At 39.0% G+C, this 23702-nt stretch overlaps 1 long non-coding RNA gene across 2 annotated transcripts in view; it reads left to right on the top strand.

The window, feature by feature from the left end:
* Positions 1-23702, top strand: part of LOC134729972 (uncharacterized) — a 171520-nt gene that overhangs the window by 16235 nt on the left and 131583 nt on the right. For both annotated transcript variants that reach the window (XR_010111554.1, XR_010111553.1), the window contains exon 2: positions 18984-19092. This is a non-coding gene — a long non-coding RNA (uncharacterized LOC134729972). The remainder of the gene's footprint in view (positions 1-18983; positions 19093-23702) is intronic.

Here is a 23702-nt window from a genome sequence, read left to right on the forward strand (position 1 = left end):
ATCCAGAGAAAGAAAGCATATATAAGAGCAGTTCTTGTTGTATTAGTCTGTTCTGACACTGCTATAAAGAACTACCTGAGACTGGATAATTTATAAAGGAAAGAGGCTTAATTGGCTAACAGTTCTGCAGAAGGAAGAGAGCAAAGGGGGAGGTGCTACATACTTTTAATCAACAAGATCTCATGAGAACTCACTCACTATCATGAGAACAGCAAGGGGAAATCTGTCCCCATGATCCAGTCACCTCTTATCCAGCCTTTCCTCCAACATTGGGGATTACACTTCAACATGAGATTTGGGTGGGGTGGGGACACAAATCTAAACCATATCACTTGTAGAGGTTTTGAGGGTCAATCACATTGCATTAGCTTAGGACACATACCTACCCTGCACCAATCACGTCAACCGGAAGGTAGAATGCAAATACTGACATAACTCAGGCCATGTGCCCCTGGAGTTGAACATGGTGTCAACATTTTTAAGATTTTGTGGATCTCCAAAGAAAATTAGGAGCTGATGGGATAGCTGAGGGGAAATGATGCTAGAGATGGAAGCAATATGTCCAGGGATGTTATCCTTGATTATTCTCATTCTAATTAAATAATAGAACACTGGGTAAGGGTAAATCAGATGACCCATGCTATAATTTTGATCTGCTCATAGCTTTAAGACTTGCATACTCATTTGACCCTTAGAACATCAGTTTTCTCACCCTAAATTTATTTGTTCAACAAATTTCTTAAACTCTTACGTGGGAGAGACATGGATACAATGGAAATAAGCAGAACCACCCCTGTCCTCATTGAGCTACTGTTCCAGCCTAGAGGGATTTAAATATGAATTATATAGGCTCATCAAGCAGATGTTCTTAACATCAAGGTGAAATAAGATGTGGTGCAATCTGTTAATTTTACCCTTATAGACACAAGCAAGTGAAAGAATGAAGGCAGGGAGAAGAAAGAAGGCAGAGTAACCTACAAGAAGTTTTACTCTGCATAAGCGCAGAGACTAAAATATCAGGTCAAAACTGTGAAAAGTTGTATTTTTAAACTTTAATTTTAAATTTCTCAATCCAGTGAAATTTAGATCCTACTAGAAACTGTTCTTTGATTATTTCTTTTTAATCTGTTTTATTAACTACCAGTTTATAAAAGCATTTGCTATGAAAAATATTAGGAACTAAAAGTAAAAGCAATACCACAAGGAAATACAATTTATTTGTTGAGAAAGATAAAAAGGCACAGTAAAGATTTATGGTATTGCTTGGTGGAAATGTTTTATTTAATAAGGACTCATAGGACTCATTCTAATTAGCAAAAATCAATAATAGAAAATAAAAGATGTAATTCATAGCCTGAAATTCAAATTTTAATTCCTGTTTTTTTTTTTCAGAGCTAACTTCCCTAATTGGAAATGTTTGCTGGTTTTTGTTTTACAGAAATAACCTTATTTTTGTCCTGTTGAAATTTATTGCTACTTATAAGAGCAGAGAATGGCAGTTCATTTTGCTATAAGTTCCCAACACAGAGATTTTTACTGTCAGTATAGAAAAGGGCCAACCAATTACGGGGATGGAAAATGATGGAATGTCTCCTTTGACCATGGCTACAATTTTGAGGAAAGATTAATGAATTTCTTCTTCTGACTAGTATCTATGATAAATTGCATCCAGCGTAATTCTCCCTTTGTTTTCTACCACTTGTGCCTTTCCTCTGCCCTTTGTTTAGCCATTGACTCATCAACCACAGTATCATGTGGAACACTTACTACTTCTGAAAATTCTCCTTTTAAGTCACATTAAAACTTAAAAGCTTTGGTATCTGGTATCTGGAGGCAAAGATACATGCCTAGCCTGGTATTGTCCGGGAGTATAGAGTAACTAACCTCTTTAGATTTCTTTAAGAGAAAAATGTCTCATTAGGCCAGGATTCTCAATTTTCTTTGAGACTTCTCTCCAATTTCAGTTGAGTGCTTCATGGTGAAGTTGACTTTACCCCCAGCTCTAGGTGTTGATCTTATAATTCAGGCCTAAGTCAGTTAATAGATTTCATTTCTCTGGCCTATAAACTCGAAAATGGATGTATTACCAAATCAAGGCAGAGGTTAAAATAAGGCCTGCCTTTTACGCTTCCAGAGAAGCAAGCTCTCTCTTTTCCGCTGGACATAAACAAAGAATCATGTATTCTCAAAACTGCTGATACTTACCTTGGGAGTATGTAGAGAAAGCCTGCAGACAACAGATCCAGTAGTGAGGAATGGAAAGAAAATCTGAATTCTGATAACAGTTTTTGAGCACCTATGTCAAAACTTACTTTGTAGCACGTTGGACTTTTGATTACATGAGCCAACACATATTCATTAATGTCTGCAGTTGAATTTGGTTTTCTTTTTTTTCCCAAAAATTAATTCTTAATATACTATAAAGCACCAATAACATTATGTCAGTCTCCTGTTCAAATGTCCCCTATAACTTTACATTTTTCTCAGGATAAATTCAAAGTATTTGCTTAAGTAAGCACAAGATATGACCTTTATTTCTTATTTTCAGCTTCTGCCACATATTCATATATACTTTGCTTCTGGGGATGCTCAGTTTCTTTGGATTCCTCCAATGCATTGTGCTGTGCTTTTTTCTTACCTATGTGCTTTGTAAGAAGAAAAGCACTACATATGCTTTGTAAACATCTGTATAGCATATCTTCAGATCTAGAGAAATACAGCCACAGTTTTATCTGTAAATTGGGATTAATAAGAGCAAGTTCCCCATAGGGTTATTATAACGATGCTCATGAAATAGTAAGTGTAAAGTATATAACACATAGTAGCTTCTTAGTGAATGTTTATTGAATAAGAAAAAAAGAGTACTTGAATAAATTAATTACAGAAGGAATTATCTAAAGTTTTGGAAAATTCGTGTGATGAATTAAATGCTCTATGGGTAACATCTGTGTTTCCATTTGCCCCCATCCCTACTTCATGTTGGCATTTTTACACTGGAATGGTCAGAACATGAAATTTCTAACTAAACATTCTCTTGACTCGAAAGGTGAAAAGTGACCCATCATTTTCCTTAACTCTAGAGAAAATTGTGGCCTCTCTTTTGTCTAGTAAGTTCTGTTATCTGCTTCAGAAGTCCCAGATATTAGTATCTTTGTAAAACAATTCATTTCAATAGCACATCTTCTTTGTTTCTACTGAGGTTCTATCCTTAACTGACTTCACTGAGTTCTCAGTTTAAACCCTTTCCAAATGAGTCCCCTGAGTTTCATGGGAATACCCCATGGCTCAGTTAGGGAGAACCTAGGATGCATGAAGTGGCCCTGGGTGAACCATATCATAGAATCCAGTTCTTATTTTCCTAGATTCTATAGACTTGACTTTGCAGCACAGTGCTTATGTTAGTGTAATATTGAAAGAGGCAAAGTGGCTAGGACCTGGGCTCAAGAGCTATGCTCTCTGATGGGCTAGCTACAAGTCACATGCAATTACTGAAAACTTGAAATGTGGCTGCTGAAACTGAGAAACTGAATTTTAAATTTCATTTAATATTAATTAAAATTAAAATTAAAAAATGAATACTGAGTTCAGGAATTGGAAAGCTTTTAGGTATGCTTAGAATAACTGAAATCTTTTCCAGCTATAAATTTTATCAAATCTAATAAGTATTCCTGTTGAATATTTAGCATTCAAATGGATATGTGCTGCAAGTGTGAAAGGTACACTTAATATGATAAAAGAAATGTTAAATACTTTATTAATCTTTACCTTGATTATATATTAAAATGATAATATTTTAGATATTGGGTTAAATAACAAATATTGGTAAAATTAATTTCATCTATTTGTTTTTACTTTTTAAATGTGGCTACTAAAAAATTAAAAACTGCATGTGTGGCTCCAATCACATTTCTATTGGACAGAACTGCTCTAGAATAGGACCATTGAGTTCAAATCTTACGTCTTATAAGCTGTGTAGCCTTTGGCAAATCATTTAAATGCTCTGGGCTGTGTGAGACCTATTTATAATAGCAATGTTCATCCTTTGCTCTCTATTTTTTAAGAGCTAATGTGAGATAATATATACCGTGTGCTTCACACAATGCCTAATATAACATAACATGCATTAAATATTAGCTCTGAATGTATTTAGTTTGTATAAACATTATTGCATTGCATATTTTTAAAAATCTATGCCACAGCTTTCATTTGAGGAAATACAAAGATACTGTTACCATATTTTTAATTCCATTGTGGGGCCACATTCCTCTGGTTTTCTTCAAAAATGAAGACCAATACAATATTAATTCAAGCAATTAGGAAATAGAATGGTGTGTTTGAAAGAATACTGTTCTTGGAGTCAAGTCAAGGCATGTGCCTCTTGTTTTTTCTTTTTCTTTTTTTTTGGGGGGGGAGACGGTGTCGCTCTGTCGCCCAGGCTGTAGTGCAGTGTTGCCATCTCAGCTCACTGCAACCTCTGCCTCCTGGGCCTCTTGAGTAGCTGGGATTACAAGCACGCACCACCACGCCCAGCTAATTTTTGTATTTTTAGTAGAGATGGGGTTTTACCACATTGGTCAGGCTGGTCTCGAACTCCTGACCTTGTGATCCACCCACCTCGGCCTCCTAAAGTGCTGGGATTACAGGCGGAAGCCATCGCGCCTGGCCAGGCATGTGCCTCTTAAGGAAGAGTATCCCTAGATACTTTCCATGCATCCCTACTCTGCTTTAGTCTCACAGTGCGACCTTGTTTCACTCACCTTTTGTCTCTGCACCTCAGTTTCTTTATATATGTCACTGATGTTGTGCTGAATAATTATTAAATTTCTTTTCAGATATAAAGTCCTGAAATTTCTTTGAAATTGAGGAGCATGGAGCTATATATAGTTAGAGAGAAACCCAGTTGGTAAAGTGGGAAGAGGAAAATCAGAGCTCAGTGTTTAATAGTGCAAGTTTCTTCAAACAGGCTCTCAATCTAGGACTTTTTCTGATGAGTCCTGCTGAGGTTCATGAACCTACCCCAAGGCTCAGTTAACTCAACTAAGAAGGACTCCAGATGCATGAAGGGGCTTTGTGGGAACCACGTCATAACATTTTGTTCTCATTTTCCTGGATTCTATAGAGAAGGCCTCATGGCACAAAGATGTTCTTAAAGGAGACATGGTAGAATAGTAGTAGTTATTGAATCCCTAAATAATAATGATAGTTAATGCATAAATCTCTTGCCATGAACTAAACGCTGTTCCTTTTGGTTTACAAACATTACTTATTTGACACTCATAACCCTCAGATAAGTTTTGTCACAGTGTCTACTTTCTGATGAGACGTGTAGGCAGAGGGTTTAGACAACCTGGCCAAGGTCTCACCACTAGCACTGCATTCAAACACAGACAGTCCAACTCCGGTGGACTTAACACTGTACTATGGTGGCCTACTGAGGACAAGCACCATGTCCAGTGCTGGGGTTACTGGGTAAAATGTGACATAGGGTCCCTGCTTTCATAGCATGAAGACCGTTTTGTAGAGACAGAAAACAAGTGAAAATGATTATACACCTTACATGCATTAAGAGCTAATGTGTATTGCATACTTATGTGCAAGGCATTGTGTGAAGCTCATGGTTTACATCATCTTAATGGTGTCTTTACCGAAAGGGGAAACATCTACAAATGCAATGAAGAAGATGTGAGGAATAATATAATAGCATATAATGGAGAGCCTTGACCTACTTTTGATGCATGGAGAATATCTAGGGACTTCTTCCTTAAGAAAAAGAAATTTCAGCTGACATCTGAAGGTTGCATAACAGCTATACAGCAAAGTACATGTGTGTGTGTATGTGTGTATATGTGTGTGGTGGATAATAGTGTAAATGGTGGAGAATATTACAGACGAATGGAACCCTGAGGTGTTGCACTCAGTTGCTGTATATGTAGTTTGTAATGTTTTGAGGTTGTTTTTAATCTCACCATCATTCATTTGTTATCTTGCTTTTAGTCATGGACTCTACCGTCACTTCCTTGGGGAGACCCTCTCTGACTATTCCAAGCAAGTTAGTTCTCCTCTTGATATGCTCTCAATAGGAATGTAGCTACCTCTGCTCAGCCCTTAGCATTAAATTTAAATTTATTTGCATTATTCTTTGATTAGTGTCTATCTCGCACCAGACTATAAGATCTATTAGGGCAGAGACCGAATTTGGCATTGCTCAACATTACGTTCCTAGAACTCAAAATTTGTTGAATAAATGAATCACAAAGTATTTTAGATTAATATTAGCCTAAAATTATCACTGTGAGTTCACGTTTAGTCCTTAAACCATACACCCCCAGTTGAAATAAAAATGAATTTTAGATTTTGGACTATGTAATTTACTAGTAAGGCACATAGAGTAGGCCTCACCTGCCTTTGCAACAATGCCTTTACAAATAATCTATATTCATGTTGTTTTCTGAGAAATATGCATTATGCAAAAGCACACTGACAGGTGTATGAATGAGTTGGTAAAATAGGCAATCTAAAAGTTTCTCTATTCTTTGAAGAGAAATGGGTAACTGTCTTTAAAAAAATAAATTATAGAACATTTTACATTTTTTTTCTGACTTTCCTATGTAGTGAATCAAATACATTATTTATAATTAGTGCCTTTTGGCTTCTTTTCCACATGGTTTTTCTTTTAATGCTTTTAAAAAACATAAACAATATAAGTAAGGTATTTTGTATTACATCAAATGAAGTAGCCAGATGAAAGATTATATATTCTAGCATTTTATTTATGTAAAGTTGAAAAGCAGGCAAAATTAACCTATTAAATTAGATGTCAAGTGAGTAGTTAGCTTTGCGGAGGGCAAAGAGTGTAAGAGACTGAGAGATGCTTCTGGGGGGCTGGTGATGTTCTGTTTCTTGATCTAAGTGCTTGTTACAGGGGTGTGCTCAGTTTGTAAAAATTCATTCTGCTGCACAATTAAGATTTGTGCATTCTTCTATACATATATTGCATTTCAATGAAGTTTTACAAATTAAGACAAATTAATGAAGCAAGGAATTACCATTTATTTGGACATCGTCAAAGGCAAATGGAAGGTTATATTAAAGTAATTAAGTGAAATATATTTCAGAAAAAAATGCCCACATTAGATTAGGCTAATTGAAGAGGTAGCATTGTGTTCTGATCAATATCTCGGGAGAGATATTGACTGAAGAGGTAGCATTGTGTCTGAGAAGAACTTCTGTGTGCTATTCATCCTGGGTGGCCGAGTCTTGTGTCTGGGGAACACTAGAGACTCTATAGATTTGGAAACAGGATTCAGATCCCAGCAGGTTTGTGAGGCTGATTCAAGACCACTACATTCTATCATGGGTAATATCTACTGGTTCTCAAACCTGGCTGCCCATTGGAAGAACCTGGGAGCTTTAAAGAAACAATGTTGGGGTCCCATCTCCAGAGATGTTCAGATGAAATTCTAATGGGGCCTGGACACTGGAATTTTTTAAAGCTCCCCTGGTGATTCTGATATGTATCAAAGTTTGAGAATCACTGTTCTCTACTATACCATTAAACTATACTATCATACTATACTATGCAATGCTGTGCTATAATAAAGTGTACAACTATTTCAATGTTACATATTGCTTGAGAATACATATGTTTGTAATGTAAAGCAATACATGGAAATGATAAGCACCAAATTCAGGATAGTGAGTACTTTTGGGAGAGAGGGAGGGTACTGAATACAGGAAGGATACGTGGGTGACTTCAGGACACACACATACATAATTTTGTATAATCTTTTATTTATTTTAGATGTATTTTTTATATTTTTGTTAAGCTGGATGGTGAACACAGAAAAGGTTGAACTCATTCATTCATTACAGTTATCAATTAAGCCCCTGCCCAGTCTCAGACTGTTTTCTAGGTTCTGGGGCTGTAACAAGGAAAAAAACAGAATTCCTGACTTCATGTAACTAATATTTAGTTAGAGTGACCAGATAATAAATAAACACACAACAAATTATGCTCTATAAAGTCGTGGTTAGTTCTATGGAGAAAAACAAAGACAGTTAAGGGGAGATGAAATGCTGAGACCAGAGTGGGAGGCAGATAACTATTTCACTCAGGGTTGCCAGGAAAAAGGCCTTTCTGATAAGACATTTCAGAGAGACCCAAAGAAATTGGGGGAAGGAGTCAAACAGATACTTAGGAGCAGAGTACTGAAGGCAAAGGGAGCGTCGAGCACCAATGCTGTGGGGCTGACACAGGGACACAGGTGTGCCAGGAGGAGAGTGGTTGGGAGGTAGGGACAGTATTTCATGTAAGATTGCAAGGCCAGTGTCAGGAATTTGGATTTTATTCTCCATGAGATAGGAAGTCTTTTGAGGATATTGTAGAAACGTCTTTACCTTTGTGTCAATTGTATATACCTTCAACATCTCATAGTAAGTTAAAAAATAGAAAAGTGATATCAGACACTAATATTGTAATGTGAATTGATTTATTACATTTATCTTCTATAATAAGAGAGGCTCATGGAACCTTGAGGGCCCTATGAAGGTAAGTTTGTTAAGTATGGGTCTAAACGGCCCAAGAAGGAAGAATGTGTGTCTGTGTGTGTGTGTGTGTGTGTGTGTGTGTGTGTGTGTGTATGTGTGTATGTGTGTATGTAGGGTAGGGAACGGTCACTGAAGATAAGTTGTGCCTTCTCAATTTGATGTCAGATAACATTATCCAAATGATGTACAAATGTGCAGGGAGACCTGATCTCCATGTAGTAGGTTGGTACAATTCTTAGGAGACTAGAAAGCATGATCAGTGGAGGCAGAGAGAAATAACAACTCAGGTCAGCACACAAACAGGAGGGCAAATTTCTGATTCCACCTTTAAAACCTTCCATTGTAAATGCCTCTATTTCTTCTGTTTCAGTTCAGGTATGGTTGTAGAAGGATAGAAATGTTGCATTAGAATTTAAAATAACTCGATGGTTCTTAGAAGAGACTCCAGTAAATTAACTTTTTACAGCCTGACACCATCTTCAGTCCATTTGCTCTGGGGCCAGCATGCTGCTCTGAAAAATTTCCACATTTTGAACTTTCTATTTGAAGCTCATAAAGAATGCATTGCTTTTCCTATGCTCCCAGCTTTCTACCCAAGGGAGATGGAGAATTGTCAAGGCCAAATGCTCAACTACTTATTTCTCTTAGAGGTTTTCAGACAACACACACAAGTGTTTGATGCAGGGAGAGAAAAATTCACGAGGAAAGCATTGTTGTCCCCCACCCAACATACTCTGTTGAAGTCCAGCTGGACTTCAACCACAGTTTGTCTGGCAAGACACTATAATATATAATGTAATCAGAGTGCAATTCAATAAGGTTATGAGTATTATCACCTCTTTATAACTAAGAAACTAAGTCTCGGAGAGATTAGGTGGATTACCAAAGGTCTCAGGTAGGAAATGTCAGACTTAATTCTATCTGACTCCAGAACCTGAAAGCTCAATAAATATCTTTTAACTGCCTCCCATAAAAATGGAATCACTTTTGATGGCTTTATCCTCTAATTAATGAATACATTTTAATAGGCAATAATATGTCTAAGTATTCTAGTGAAGTCAGTCTCCCTTCATTTTAATAGGTTTCTGCAGCCTGTACAAAGCTCGGTTTATTAAGGGGAGCTTGTTTTCTTCACTTAGACCAGCTTGTAATCGCAAACCACACTGACATTTCCCAGACTCCTTCTGGCATACTAACTGTTTTAAATGCTGGTCTGGTTTCATGGGAGACACTAAGGAGAACGTCAATCTCAGCTCAGAAATGTGCCCTGCATAAAAATGCAGGCTGGGTAAGGGTTTCTCTTAACTGCACATTGTAAACATTCATATCTGGTATTAAAGTAATTTATCTACATTCAGTTCAATTTTGGGAATGTTTATTGAGCACCTACTAGCTTCTAAGTGCTGTGACCCAGGCTACAGTGGAGGCAGAGATGAATAAACCTAAGCCAAGTTTTCCTAGGAAGTGACAGTAGTAGTATCCTCAGCTCTTCATGTATCTGAGTTTTTAGTATTAATTAACATTAGTGCTAAGAGTAATATCCAGCCATGGACATGTTTACAATTGGGGCAATGTCTGCTCATTAGACACATTTGATTTTAAAGGATCCTGAGACTACATTGGTTTAGTGCTGTTGATATGATTTCTTTCCCCTGTCCCAAATAAATTATTTGCCTTGCATGGAAATACTTACTCACTGCTGTCTCCTGTTGGCTCATATTAATGCCTAGTTTAAATTTTTAAAAAATCACATAAATGTTGTGGGAAGGGACATTGAAGATAGAACAACAGGTGTTATCTATGAACATCAAAATTCATCCAATCAGCTAATGTGTGTTAAATACCTACTACATGCCATATATTTCAAAACTGGGACTAAGCTTTGGAAAGTACAATGAATGTATATGGCATAAAAGCCACTAAAGCTATATTCATACAATGAAATTCTGCTTAGAAATAATAAGGAATGCACTATTAATACATGCAACAACATAGATGCATCTCAAGAACATGCTGAGAACAAAGTCAGACACTAAAGATTATACATTGGGTATATTCATTGTTATGTAATTAATAACTGAATAAACCAGACAACTATCAAATAGTCTCATAATTTTGAAGCTGGTTTGTGAGAAATTATCCTTGGCCATACAATCTAAAGGAGACTCTATTTTTTCTTTTCTTTTTTTTTTTTTAACTGATAAATATATGAAAGGATCTTTATTCCCATTGATTAGAGCAATACAAATTAAAACAATGCAATAGCTTTTGTAACTATCACATTGTCAATGATTAAAATATTGATAATACCAGTGTGCCAAAATGTGGAGAGACAATTACTCTTTTACGCATTATTACTTAGTGGCAGCTTATATTGGTGCAATACTTTAAAGTGACAATTTAGCAATATTTATTAAAATACAACACATCTACATCCAGGAATTCCTTTAAAAGAAATATCCCTACATGTATGCAAAGATATGTAAATATAGAACATTATTCATTGCAATATTGTTTATAATAGCAAAAAACTTGCAGGCTTTTTGCTATTACAAACAATATTGGAATGAATATTGTAATATTTTTATGTTACAATGGGGGACTAGTTAAATTCAAAATAAGCTGAAGAATTAATAGTAATGATTTCCACAGGAGGAGTTGGAGGATCATGGGAGAATTCCAGTTTTTTTTTTCTTTTTATGTGCCTTATTTCAATCTTTCCCATACTAAAGTAGCACTTTTACAATAAGAAAAATAATTAAGATATAAAACATTACTTTTAGAAAAGCCTCACAATTTTTTAAACAGAATAATAACACCAAATAAATGTTCACAAGTGGATACTCAGCATTATATTGAAAGGATTAAATGATAATATAATAAACTATAATATGATAACAAAGGATAATTTCAGGAATCCAAGAATGTTTTAGTATTAGAGAATATATTTACAATATGTGAAAAAGTCTAAGGAAAAGTAGATTTGACCATCTTAGTAGATGTTCTAAAGACTAGATGGATGTCAATGTTGATTTTAAAATATATAAATATATTAGTAGATGTAGAAGAATATCTCACTAACTCTTGTGAGTAAGATGATCTCTCTGAACCCAGTAGCCAATGTCATACTTAACAGAAACATGTAGAATAATTTCTTTGAAATTTGTAAAATATAAGAATATCCCAAGGATCTCAAAGGATATCCACTATTCTTACTTGACAAGATTCCGGATATTTCAATAATAAGAAATATAAACATAAATGGGGAAGAAAAAATATTTTTAAAAATGATGTATTTTTTCATAACACTTACTATAATTTGTAATTATCGATTAATTTATTGATTTATATGCTGATCAACTGTCTCTCTACTCGATTATAAGTCCCAAAGGGCAGGACTTACGTGTTCATCGTTTGCCACTATATACCCAATGGTTTATATGGTGTCCAGCATTAATAAAATGCTCAATAGATACTTGTTGCAATAATAATTGCAAGCTTCTTGAGGAGAACGGTGGCTTATTTTTCTTTATATCTCCGATAACTCACAATAAGGACACAAAGAGGGGCTCTCAAAAATACTATTTGAAGGAAAATAGGAAATCACTAGAAAAAAATCTATGCATGGCTCATCATCTAGAAACAAGTTAAGTGATGTAGGGTCCTTCATTAAAATTTGGATGGATGGCTAAGAAAGGAACTTTAGTTTCTTGAGTAAATGATGCAAATGAGTTTTCGTTTAAGCTACTTTCAACTAATTAATGGAATAGATAATGTGAAAGGTGAATTAACCTTTAAGTTAACCTTTATTTTAGACATTTCGGAGAGATAGCAGGGTCTAGATGAGTGTTCTCAGCCCTGATGGGAATGCTTTACAAATTACAGGTGACTGGGCCTGCCTCCATCCCTAGAGGTTATGATTCAGTTGTTCTGAATGGATTGTGGGTACTGATAGCTTAAAAAGCTTTCCATGTGGTTCTAATGTTCTGTCAGGGCTGAGAACCATTGTCAATGGAAGAAATGATATATAAGATGGGCTTTGTTCAGAAAGCAGGATTCAAAACCCATCTCAGTCATTTTCTAGCTGTGTAAACTGGTACAGATTACTTAATCTCCCAGAGCCTTTGGGTTCACATTTATGAAATAGGATAATAATGTTCTTTTAAGGTGGTGAACATTAAAAATTACATGAAGTGCCAATACATAGTAGGTTAATCATAATTGATCACTACCTATTTTTATATTTAAGGCTATATAGGTAAAATTTTTTGGTTTGTTTTATTCAGTTTTATCTCAAGCAACTTGAGTACATTTATATTGAGAGTATAGTAATAGCATCTTATCCGGGCTGTGGAAATAGAACCTGCATCTTTAAGAGATCAAATTGGCAAATAAGGTGACAGCTTCATTACCAAGGCTATCCTTTGAATGGTATACCCTCTTTAACTCACATTATTCCAAGTGAGATTTAAAGACATGGATAAATTGGAAATAAAAATTAATAATATCTAACCTTTCTTAAGTATTTACCATGAGCCAGGCACTGTTTTATATGCTCTGTGTGTACCATTTCATTCAGTCTTTAGAGCATCCTTCTGGTTCTTCAGATTTCTTATTTTTATCTCCGTTTTACCATTAAGGAAAACAAGGCACAAAGATACAAAATAATTTGCCTGAGTCCCATAGTTGTTAAATGACAAAGCAAAGATTTGGACTCAGGCAGTCTGATTTTTGTTGCCTCATTCTTTCTTTGTCTTGTCCTGCCTTCCCCTCCCCTCCCCTCCCCTCCCCTCCCCTCCCCGTCTCTCCCCTCCCCGTCTCTCCCCTCCCCGTCTCTCCCCTCCCCGTCTCTCCCCTCCCCGTCTCTCCCCTCCCCGTCTCTCCCCTCCCCGTCTCTCCCCTCCCCGTCTCTCCCCTCCCCGTCTCTCCCCTCCCCTCCCCGTCTCTCCCCTCCCCTCCCCGTCTCTCCCCTCCCCTCCCCGTCTCTCCCCTCCCCTCCCCGTCTCTCCCCTCCCCTCCCCGTCTCTCCCCTCCCCTCCCCGTCTCTCCCCTCCCCTCCCCGTCTCTCCCCTCCCCTCCCCGTCTCTCCCCTCCCCTCCCCGTCTCTCCCCTCCCCTCCCCGTCTCTCCCCTCCCCTCCCCGTCTCTCCCCTCCCCTCCCCGTCTCTCCCCTCCCCTCCCCGTCTCTCCCCTCCCCTCCCCGTCTCTCCCCTCCCCTCCCCGTCTCTCCCCTCCCCTCCCCGTCTCTCCCCTCCCCTCCCCGTCTCTCCCCTCCCCTCCCCGTCTCTCCCCTCCCCTCCCCGTCTCTCCCCTCCCCTCCCCGTCTCTCTTCTCCCCTCTTCTCCCTTTTCAGGGTCTCTTGCTCTGTCACCCAGGCTGGAATACAGTGGTGCGATCACAGCTCACTGCAGGCTCTACCTCCCCAGGTTCAGGTGATCCTCCCACCCCAGCCTCCCAAGTAGCTGGGACTACGGGCAGGTGCCACCACACCTAGCTAATTTTCGTGTTTTCTTTAGAGTTGCGGTTTCTCCATGTTGCCCAGGCTGGTCTCGAACTCCTGGGCTCAAGTGATCCACCCACTCAGCCCTCAAAAATGTTGGGATTACTGGCCTCAGTCACTTTGCACAATTTTCTCTTGTTATTTTAGTAAGTATTTTCAGCTGCAGCTCTCCTCGTTATCCCTCAACTGGATTATGTCTAAGAAAAAGGCTGGGAAGCTGTTATTAGTGGGCAGGAATCTCAAGTAAGTTCAAGTGTTTTGTCCAGGACAACCTTAAAATTACCTTGAACTTCTTTTGTCCACTTGTTGCCTGATGTACATGTTAGGATGGGTGAAATGTGAATGACAATTTGGAATGACTCTTCCTTTTAAGTGAATGCATGGATATTTTTGGAAGCCAAATTGTCTTGGGAACTTTTGATATATCTAGAAATTGGTAGCATTGTGTTGTTTACTTCAAATTTGAAAACAGTCTGTGGGAACATGACTTTGAGTCAAACTCATTCATTCCCTTATCCAGTAAACATCAATTGATCAATAACCTAAGGCCTGACTGTAGTCAGTGTTGGGTATACAATAGGAAGAAACATAGTGTCTTCCCTAAGAAACTCATCATCTTGGAATGGGCTGAAAGGTACTTATGTTCTTTTCCCGTGACTCTGTCAGCCAACATTCTGTATGAGGATAACTAAAGGGAGTTTGAAGAACTGAGTCTTCATTCTGGCCCCACCTGCATTGTGGTCCAGCCTTGTGCCTGGAGGGCAGGGTCTGCAGTCCAGTAGAACTTGGTTTTAATCCCTGCTCCGCTTCTCAGCGGTGTCATCCTGGACAGTTTACCTAGTCTCTCTGGGTTTCCCATATCTAAAATGATGCCAATAAAAGGCCTTTTCTCATAGAGTTGTGAGAATTCAAGAGTTATCATATGAAGCTTTTATCATAGTGTCTCACACATACTGAATGCTTGGTAAGTGCTCAGGATGATGATAATGATGATTTATCTTTAGAATGTTTTGTTTTATGTTGATCTCCTCTACAAAGGAAACTCTAAGATTTCTTCCATTTATAGCATCCTTGGATTCTAAAACATAGAACAAGTGGAAGCAAACTAGGAAAGAACTTTTTAGCTCCTACAGGGGTCATGTGCATGAAAACCTTGAATATTGTCTAGCTGGAAACAGTACTGACCCACTACCAGGAAATAAGGATAATTATTTTAACATTTTAAGAAAATAAGCAAATGTCTCTGCTAATAGGTTAATAGTAAAGAAGCACCTCCCTGCTCATCAGGGCTTTATTTATTTGAGGCATTTTCCAGTTTTTCCTCCCACACAGTATAATGTGTTAAACAGGTTGGTGAAGCTTTATTTTGCCCAATTGAAAACAGACTTTCCTGAGGTTTTGGCCAACAGCCGAACTTGGTGTTTTTATTTATGGCATTCTCTGCCGCATTTCTGCTGCCAAACACACACATACTGGAGGCCCGATTAATTTTGTGCTTGCCTTGCAGAGTGATTTAGAATAACTGAGGCTGTTCAGATTCTCAGGAGTCGTTTCCTTTGAAAACAAGTACAGTTTGGGTTTGGGCAGAGTAGAGCAATTTGAAGTTAATGGAGTGCCTTAAGTTTTTAAAGAGGGCTACATTTTGCAAACCTTTGAAGTTTGGGAACTGGTGAGCATCAATAACTGCCAAGGATCTGGGCCACCGTAATAATAAGATTGCCACGCTTAGTAGCTGGCATCTTGAGAATGGTAGCCCCTGTGCTCCCACCCTCATTTTTCAATGTTTTCAGTTGGGCACATAACAGTTTGCTAAGGAATAAAGTGCAGTGATGTAGTATATAAATCTGCTGCTAAAAATTCAACTCATCAGCTCATTTTTTTCTCTCCCTGGTATTACTCCAAATGGTGCTTAAAAGGCCCATGCTTGCAAACTATAGTGCTTTGTCCTTTGCCTGGCTCTCAGATGGTCTGGGTTCTGAAGAGGAGAGAGAAGGCTCTGTCCCCTTGCCTTCAAATTGGCAATCCCCAGGGATGATTTATCCTGACAGCACAACTCTGCAGCTCTGCTCTAGTCTTGGAATTTGCTGACTAGGTACAGCTACTGATGGAAAAGATACCAAAGCAGGAAAAATTCAAAACCATGGAAACACGATCAAGTTTCTAAACATAAGCTCAACATACCCTTCCACACACCTTTTATTCATGCAGAGAATCATGTTCCTCTATCAAAGACCCACAACCTGACCTTCTTTAAGTAAACTTCTGCTCATTCTTCAAGATTCAGCGCAAATGTCACCGTTACCTAAAGACTTCTTTGACAGCTGAGTGGAGAACTTTAATATGTTCAAAGCAGTTATTCATGTACTGTATCTCCCCCTCACTAGCAGGTAGTCCTTTTCAGAGCAAGGACACATTTTGTTCAACTTTCTATCTCTAAACCATTTACTGAAGAGAGAACAGAATCTGACACTCATCAGGTCCCTCCTTGCTGCTACCATGCCTGGAGGTGCAGGATCTTGCTTCCTCTCTCAGGGCAGGAAGATTGGGCAGCTCAGGGGCTGAGCATGAAGGATTTTTAACCCATCTCTTGCTTTTGTTATTTTCCTTGTCACTGATAGGTATCCTTTGGATTCACTTTTCTTCATATCAGAGTGGTCAGCTCTGACTCGTGTGTGGGAAAGGATCTGGACAAATGGACACCTCTCACCTCTTGTTTAATTCCAAGTATTTAGGTGTTTTAAAATCTAGCTGGGATTTGTTTTAATCAAGCATGGAGATACATGCAGATGTGGAAATGGCAGGAAGACTGTACGTATTCAGATACCTAGAAACAGGAAGCCCAGCATTCCACATAGGGCCACATGAGGAAGCCGTAGGGTCAGGAGGAGGCAGAGTAAGGAAGGAACATGGCAAGGCAAGCACCCTTATTGTGGTTTCTGCAGGAAGAAATGTGAGAGGTGGGGTAAACAGGGTTAGAACTGGCTAGTTGGGGTACTTTCAGTGGGCTCTGGGTCTGGGAGCTGTTCCTAGTTGTCTGCTACCTGGCCCTGGGGTGATTATAGAAGGTGAATATTAGCCCAGAATGTAAGAGCTCCATAAAGAAGACTGGAAAGTATGGGCTTTGGATTGGTTGGTTTGCATATGAAAGGTGCCCTCTCTGGGGCCAGCTGTCTGCTGTCTCTAGGAATTAGCTAGCTCTGGGAGGGCCAGTCCCTTCCAGTGTCAGAAAGGCCCCGAGATGTGAAGACATCAGAATAAAAAACTTTGCTTAATATATTAGGCCCAACTAACTCAGCAGATGACACCTTTTCTTGGTCCTTTCCAACTGCTAAGAGTTCTGCATTGAGGTTTGTAGCTAGCATCATAATACTACTTTAGATTGAAAAGTAAAATTTAAAAAAAGACGAAAGAATTAAGAAAGAAAAGGAAAAGCAAAGAAAGAATATTTTTTAAAAGAATAAAAGGTAGTGGAAAGAAAGGAACAAAGCTCAGGTAAGTTCCCAGAATATATTTGATGAATGGATGAATAAATAAATAAACAGGCCAGGCACAGTGGCTCACAACTAAACCCAGCATTTTGGGAGGCCAAGGCAGGAGAATTGCTTAAGGCTACGAGTTGGAGACCAGCCCGGACAGCTTAGCGAGACCCAGTCTCCACAAAAAAAAGTCAAAAAAAATTAGTCTTAGCTACTGGGAAGCTGAGATGGGAGGATCTCTTGAGCCCAGGAGTTCGAGGCTGCGGTGAACTATGATTGTACCACTGCATTCCAGACTGGGTGATAGAGGGAGGCCCCGTCTCTAAAAAATAAATGAATGAATGAATGAATCAATAAATGATCAAATCTCTATCTTCCTGTCTAATCATATTCACATGAATGCAAATCCTTGTGTTAGAGCCAACAGAAATATTTGCAATTTTACCCTTAATTTTAATTATGTAATAAGACACTTCGTACACTGTCAATTTCAGCTATCACTGAGCAGATGGATAGATGTGTTTTCCACAGCCCTAAAATTACAGCTTGTAAGAAGACTGCCTAGTTAGTCAACTTGGAAGGTGGTTTCTGCACAATCACTTAAGGAACTGTTCAATCAGTTGCTTAATCACTGAGCAGTAGTTTGTTGATTTAAGGGTGGTATTTTTTATTACGCTAGCTAAAAGCCTCAGTGGAAACACTGTTCAAACTGTTATTCTGATTTCCATGTCCACCAGTGACTATGTCCAGGAGAGCCTCTGTTTTTTTAAATCTAACTTTCCAACATAGACAACAGACTTAAGAAAGGATTGGTCACTGAATTGCCTTACAAATAAGCACTGCCAATAAATGGAAGTATTTGTTTACAAATCAGCTTGTCAGAGAGGCTGGGATCAGAGAAATTTGGGAGCTAAGGGTTAGAGGATAGCAGACTCACAGATCTTGCCAAGATCAATCAAAAATGATGAGAACAAAAATAATAAGTCTCTGGGGAAATAGGATTGGTTTACAAATCTGCATGAAATTTTTCCAGATTGCCTCTGCAAAGCGGGGATCTCTGATATTGTGGTGAAGGTTAGACAGGGACCCTGCATCCAAAAAGCTGAAGACTTAATTTTTCAGTCATTAGAGAGGATACAAATAACTGATGGTGGACAGTCAGTCTGTCATAAATCTGTAGCAGGGAGATTGATCTGAGGACAAGAGGAGATTGGGGTTATGGGCTGATACCCTTTCCTCCCCGTGCAAACTTCGACTTCCATAAATTGATGTGTGTGGTGGATTGATTGCAAAAATAACCTCCGTTCTCATCTCCCTTTTCCCTGTAGCGACACCTATTGCATGGCCAATTGTTGTCAATGATTTGCTCTGGCCAATAGAATATGGTAGAAGGGAATGTGTGTCAGCCCCAAATCTGGCCTCAAGAGGCTTAGGCTTACCTGCTTCTGCTTTTTCCCTCAGGACTCTGCTTACCCTTTGTGAATAAGCCCAGTGAATCTGCTGAGTGATGAGAGAGAGAGTGGGCCAGTCACTTCATTGCTCCAGGCAACATGCAGTTATCTTCCCCCAGGTAGGTCCCAGAAGACCTGCCAACTGACTGGACATGCGTAAGTGAGCCCAGCTGGGTTACCTGAGTCTGGCCCAGGTCAGCAGTGCTAGCCAATGGACAAACAACATCATGAGCAAAAATTAATGTATTATATGCCACTGAGGTTTTTTGGCTGTTTGTTGTGGTACATTATTATAGCATTAGATAATGATGCAAAGTGCAGAACAGCTTTATTTGGCAGGAAGAGTAGGGGATGTGTGCTCACTTTCCATTTCTGATCAATCACCAGGTCTTACTCATCCTATATCCTGGATGAATATCTCTAATTCATCCCCTTCTCATCACTGTCCCTGCCACTCACCTAACCTGGTTATCTTCACCACTTGAAACTTCTCATGCTGTCGTATACAACTGTGTACTTCCCTCCCAAGTATCATTATAATTTGCTCCAGTTTTGAAAGATTCTGAAGCCAGTTTTGTTGAGAGAGGAGGGCAACAGATGAACAATATTGGGCATCTACTTTATTCTATGCACTTAATTAAGCTTATTAATAAGGCTAATCACAGACTTAACCATAATCATAATAAATTGGCAAACAATGTTTATTGAGCACTTCTTATGTGCCAGGTCCTTAGTTCAAGGATTTACATGCTTTATTTCACTCTTCATATTCACTTTCCAATCACTCTAAGAGATTGGTCTTATCAATGTGTCCCCCATGATACAGATAAGGAAAGAAGATTTGCCAGGTTCAATAAGTTGGCCTAGGTCACACAGCAGGTACTTGGGAGAGCATACACACACACACACACACACACACAAACACAAACAGACACAAACACACCCTCATTTAATGATCTGTGTGAAAGTACCTGGCCCCAAATTGGATCACTCCTTCTTTGAGTTGTGGTGGGTACTAGGGATCCCCTTGAATATGTAGCCACATGCTCATGCATACAGAAACCCAGGATTCCCCTTAAGGAGAAAATGCATGCATTTTTGTAGAGAGGGAGAGGGAGAGATTAGGAGGAGGAAATGGCTTTTTCCCAGACATAGAGGAAAATCTAGGCTGAGTGGGTAAGCTTTTATATTTTCTGCAGCTTAAAAAATGTAGAGTAATTAAAGCAAAACTGGTAGCAAAACTCCCAAGATAGATATTCCACGTTCTATCAGTGGTTCCCACTTCCCTCTCAGACTGAACAGCTTTGCATGTGTCTGGGAGCCTGAAAAAAGTCTATTGTTCTATTTGGGCCAGTATAGCAGCAGAAATTCCCTACTGTCAGTGCTGGCATTCTACACTGGTACTGCTGTAATCGTTTGCTCCTTATTTCTACTGTCCCCAGGTTATTTCTGCAAATGTGAGAGTCCTAGAAGAGAAGTTTTCCCTCTCTCTATCTAGTAAGCTGGTTAGTGGGGAAGAAAATGAATGGAGTACCACAGCACAATCTTGTTATGGAGGTTATCAAAATCCCTTGGCCTCATTATCAACTCTACTTTGTTCTCTTATCCCATATTTAATTTATCAGAAAACCCTATTGGCCCCACCTTCAACATACATCCAGAATACAGCCACCATCTAAGCCATCTTTGTTTTGCCTGGGTGGCAGCCGTAGCCTGCAAACGGATCCCTCTTCCTCAAAAGCACAAGTAGAGGGATGCTGTTATAATAAGAGATCATGTCATTCTTTTGTTCAAAATCTACCCATGGCTCCCAGCTCACTCTTAGACAGGCCAAAGCCCTTACTGGGCACATTATACAAGGTGTAAGGCATGGCCTTTATTACTTCCCTGCTCTCATGCCTGACCCCTCTCCTCCTAGCCCACTCTGCTCCAGCCCCACTGACCACCTTGCTGCTTCCACAACAGATTGCACCTGCTCCCACCTCAGGGTCCTTTCATTTGCAGTCCTTCCCTCCAGGAAGCTCTTACCCCAGATATCCTCATGGGTCTCTCCCTCATTTCCTTCAAGTCTTCATCCTATGTTGCTTTTACTATGCAACCTTCACTGATGGCCATATTTAAACGCGGTAACACCCTTCTATGCTCTCCACTGTCTGTTCCAACATTTTTTTTTTGCACCATAGTACTCATCATCTTTCAAATTATTATATACAAGTTACTTATTTGTTTATTTATTGGCCTTCTTCCTGTACAGAATGTAAGGTTTATGGCGCCAGAGATATTTTTCCTCTTTGGTTTATTGACAGTGCCTGGCACATCCAATGTGCTCAAAAAATTTGTGTCAAATAAATGTATGAATTTCATCCATTTATCCAGGGCATAATTTAGTATAGTGTTTAAGAACCTGGGCCATGGAATCAGCCTGCCTCTCTCAAAATTTCTGCTCTACCACTAGATAGTTTTGGGACATTTACTTCACCTCCATAAGCCTCAGTTTCCTCATCTGCAAAATGGGTATACTCAAAGAACCTGATTCATGGAGAAGATGCATACAGAATACTTAGCCTGGTGTCTGGCATGTACTGAACATTCAGTAGGTGTTAACTGTTATTATAAGTGAAAAAAATTAGTATTCAAATTCTTCTTTTGCCTTCTTTGGAGGTACAGTGTTTTCAGAAGAATAATATGTGGAAGAAGGGTATTAGCATTAAACAAATATCTCAGCTTCTTTAATCCTCACAACTATCTTATGAGATAGCACTGTTTTCCCATTCAAAAATGAGGCCACTGAGTCTTAGCAAGGTTGAATGACATGCCCAAGGTCACATGCGGGCAGAGTTGGGATTCGCATCTAGATTTGTGTCATCCTAGTATTGGTCTTAGTCTTGCCACTGTAACACCCGCCCCCCGTCTCCTTACTTTAGCAGTCACGACCTTGAGCATTTTCATTTTGACTGAACACGTCCGCTCTTTCATGGCTCTCAGTTTGCTTATGTTTGTTCTGTTTGGGTCCTCTTTTCCCTTCATTTATGCTCTTTGAAATTCTACCTGTCTTTTCAAGTCCTGCTCAAAGCCATCTCCTCCCTCAGCCCTCCAAATTAACCCCTTTCTCTGCTATGCTGCAGACACACACTGCCTTCTACCCACGCATTAGTTATTCTGTACCATGTTTCTTCCACAGAAGATGGGGATCTCCTTGAGTGTATGAACTGCACAAGGCTCCTCTTTGTGTCTCTATGGTGCATGGCACAGCATAGTGCAGTCACAACATAGGCAAACCTGACTTCCAGGATCTTAACTGCGCCAGCTTGCAATGCCACCATCATATTTCTTGCTTTAAACAGTCAGCAGATGCAAGTAAGCCTGCCACAGTCAATGCATTTGTCAAAACAGGCTAAGGTGTTCTACCTAGTGGCCGGAGGTAAAGCATATTGGTCTAGTGGCCATGTGAATAGGTGGTGATGGTATATCAATATCTTCAAGGAAAGACATTCAGGTATTAATTGTGAGTCATAGAGTAATGCTGATCAAGAAAGAGATAGATAAACTGATACAGGGCTCTAAACACAAGAGTCGTACATACAGTATGGCACACAATGGTACATTAGGATTGTTGTAAACGTGATTTTATTATATGCAATTTATGTCTGACCCTGGCACAGAATAGGCATTTGATAAATGTTTACTAAGTTGTGGAGTTGATTTGAATTAAAATAAACCAATACTGTATGACTTTGAAATTGAGGGGATACCACATACCAGAAAAAGAAAATTCCTTTATTGCCCTTACATAGTTTCCTACAATTTGGTGTATATATAGAAATGTATCTTGAATGCTAAAGATAGCACAAGTAATTGAAGGTGGACTGAAGGGTGACAAGTGACTTGATTAGAAAGGAAATTTCATCTTGTCACTTATTACCTGGAATCCAAATTTATGCAAGATCAGCCAGAAGGCAATTTTTATTTTATCCAAGATAAACCAGAGCTTAAGCTCCCAAAGCCTGTCATCTTGAATGTCTCCAATAGTCACTCAAATTGTTGGTGCACTCTTGTTTAGCATGTTTATTACAATTGTCAGGCTGTCTTGATTTTTCTAAAATTACAATCTCATTATTACAGGATTTTCTGTTGAATGACACTTCATAAAAAAGACTTTGATTACTGAGTTACAAAGACAATTGTATCTTCTTGTAAAGCATACAGTCTTGGTGGTCCTACCCCATGAACTGCCTGTCCCAGGACGGTTTTACGGTGAGGCATTAGTCGTGTATTGATTTTCTTCAATCTTCAGTTGAATATTTGTAGTAATTGCTGTTTCAGCAATGGTGAAGCACATAGCATTGTCAGAACCTGACTCATTCTATTTCATGATGGTTAGTCTCTGTTGGCCCTCCATATACGTCTCTACCCTCACTACTTACCTTTGTGCCCTGGGAGGCTGATCTCTGTGGACTTAAACATCTAAGATCCCTCGGTTCTTGGCTTCTGGCTGGGTTTCACTAATTAAGGGGCACTGAGGGAGGATGAAAAACAAGAGGAGAGTGAGTTTGGGGTCTTTGTTACCCTGGCTCATACTTTGCTAGAACATGATCCAGTTGTGGTTTCTTGTTAAAGCCACAGGTACTGTTGAGCATCTCTCTTACAACTATAGAAACCTTCTCCAAGTTCCAGAAACTCCTCCCTCTTTTTGTGCCTTCATGACTAGATGTGGTAAAGGGATAGTCAC

This window comes from Pan paniscus, chromosome 2, assembly GCF_029289425.2.
Source record: "Pan paniscus chromosome 2, NHGRI_mPanPan1-v2.0_pri, whole genome shotgun sequence".
Lineage (NCBI taxonomy): Eukaryota > Metazoa > Chordata > Mammalia > Primates > Hominidae > Pan > Pan paniscus.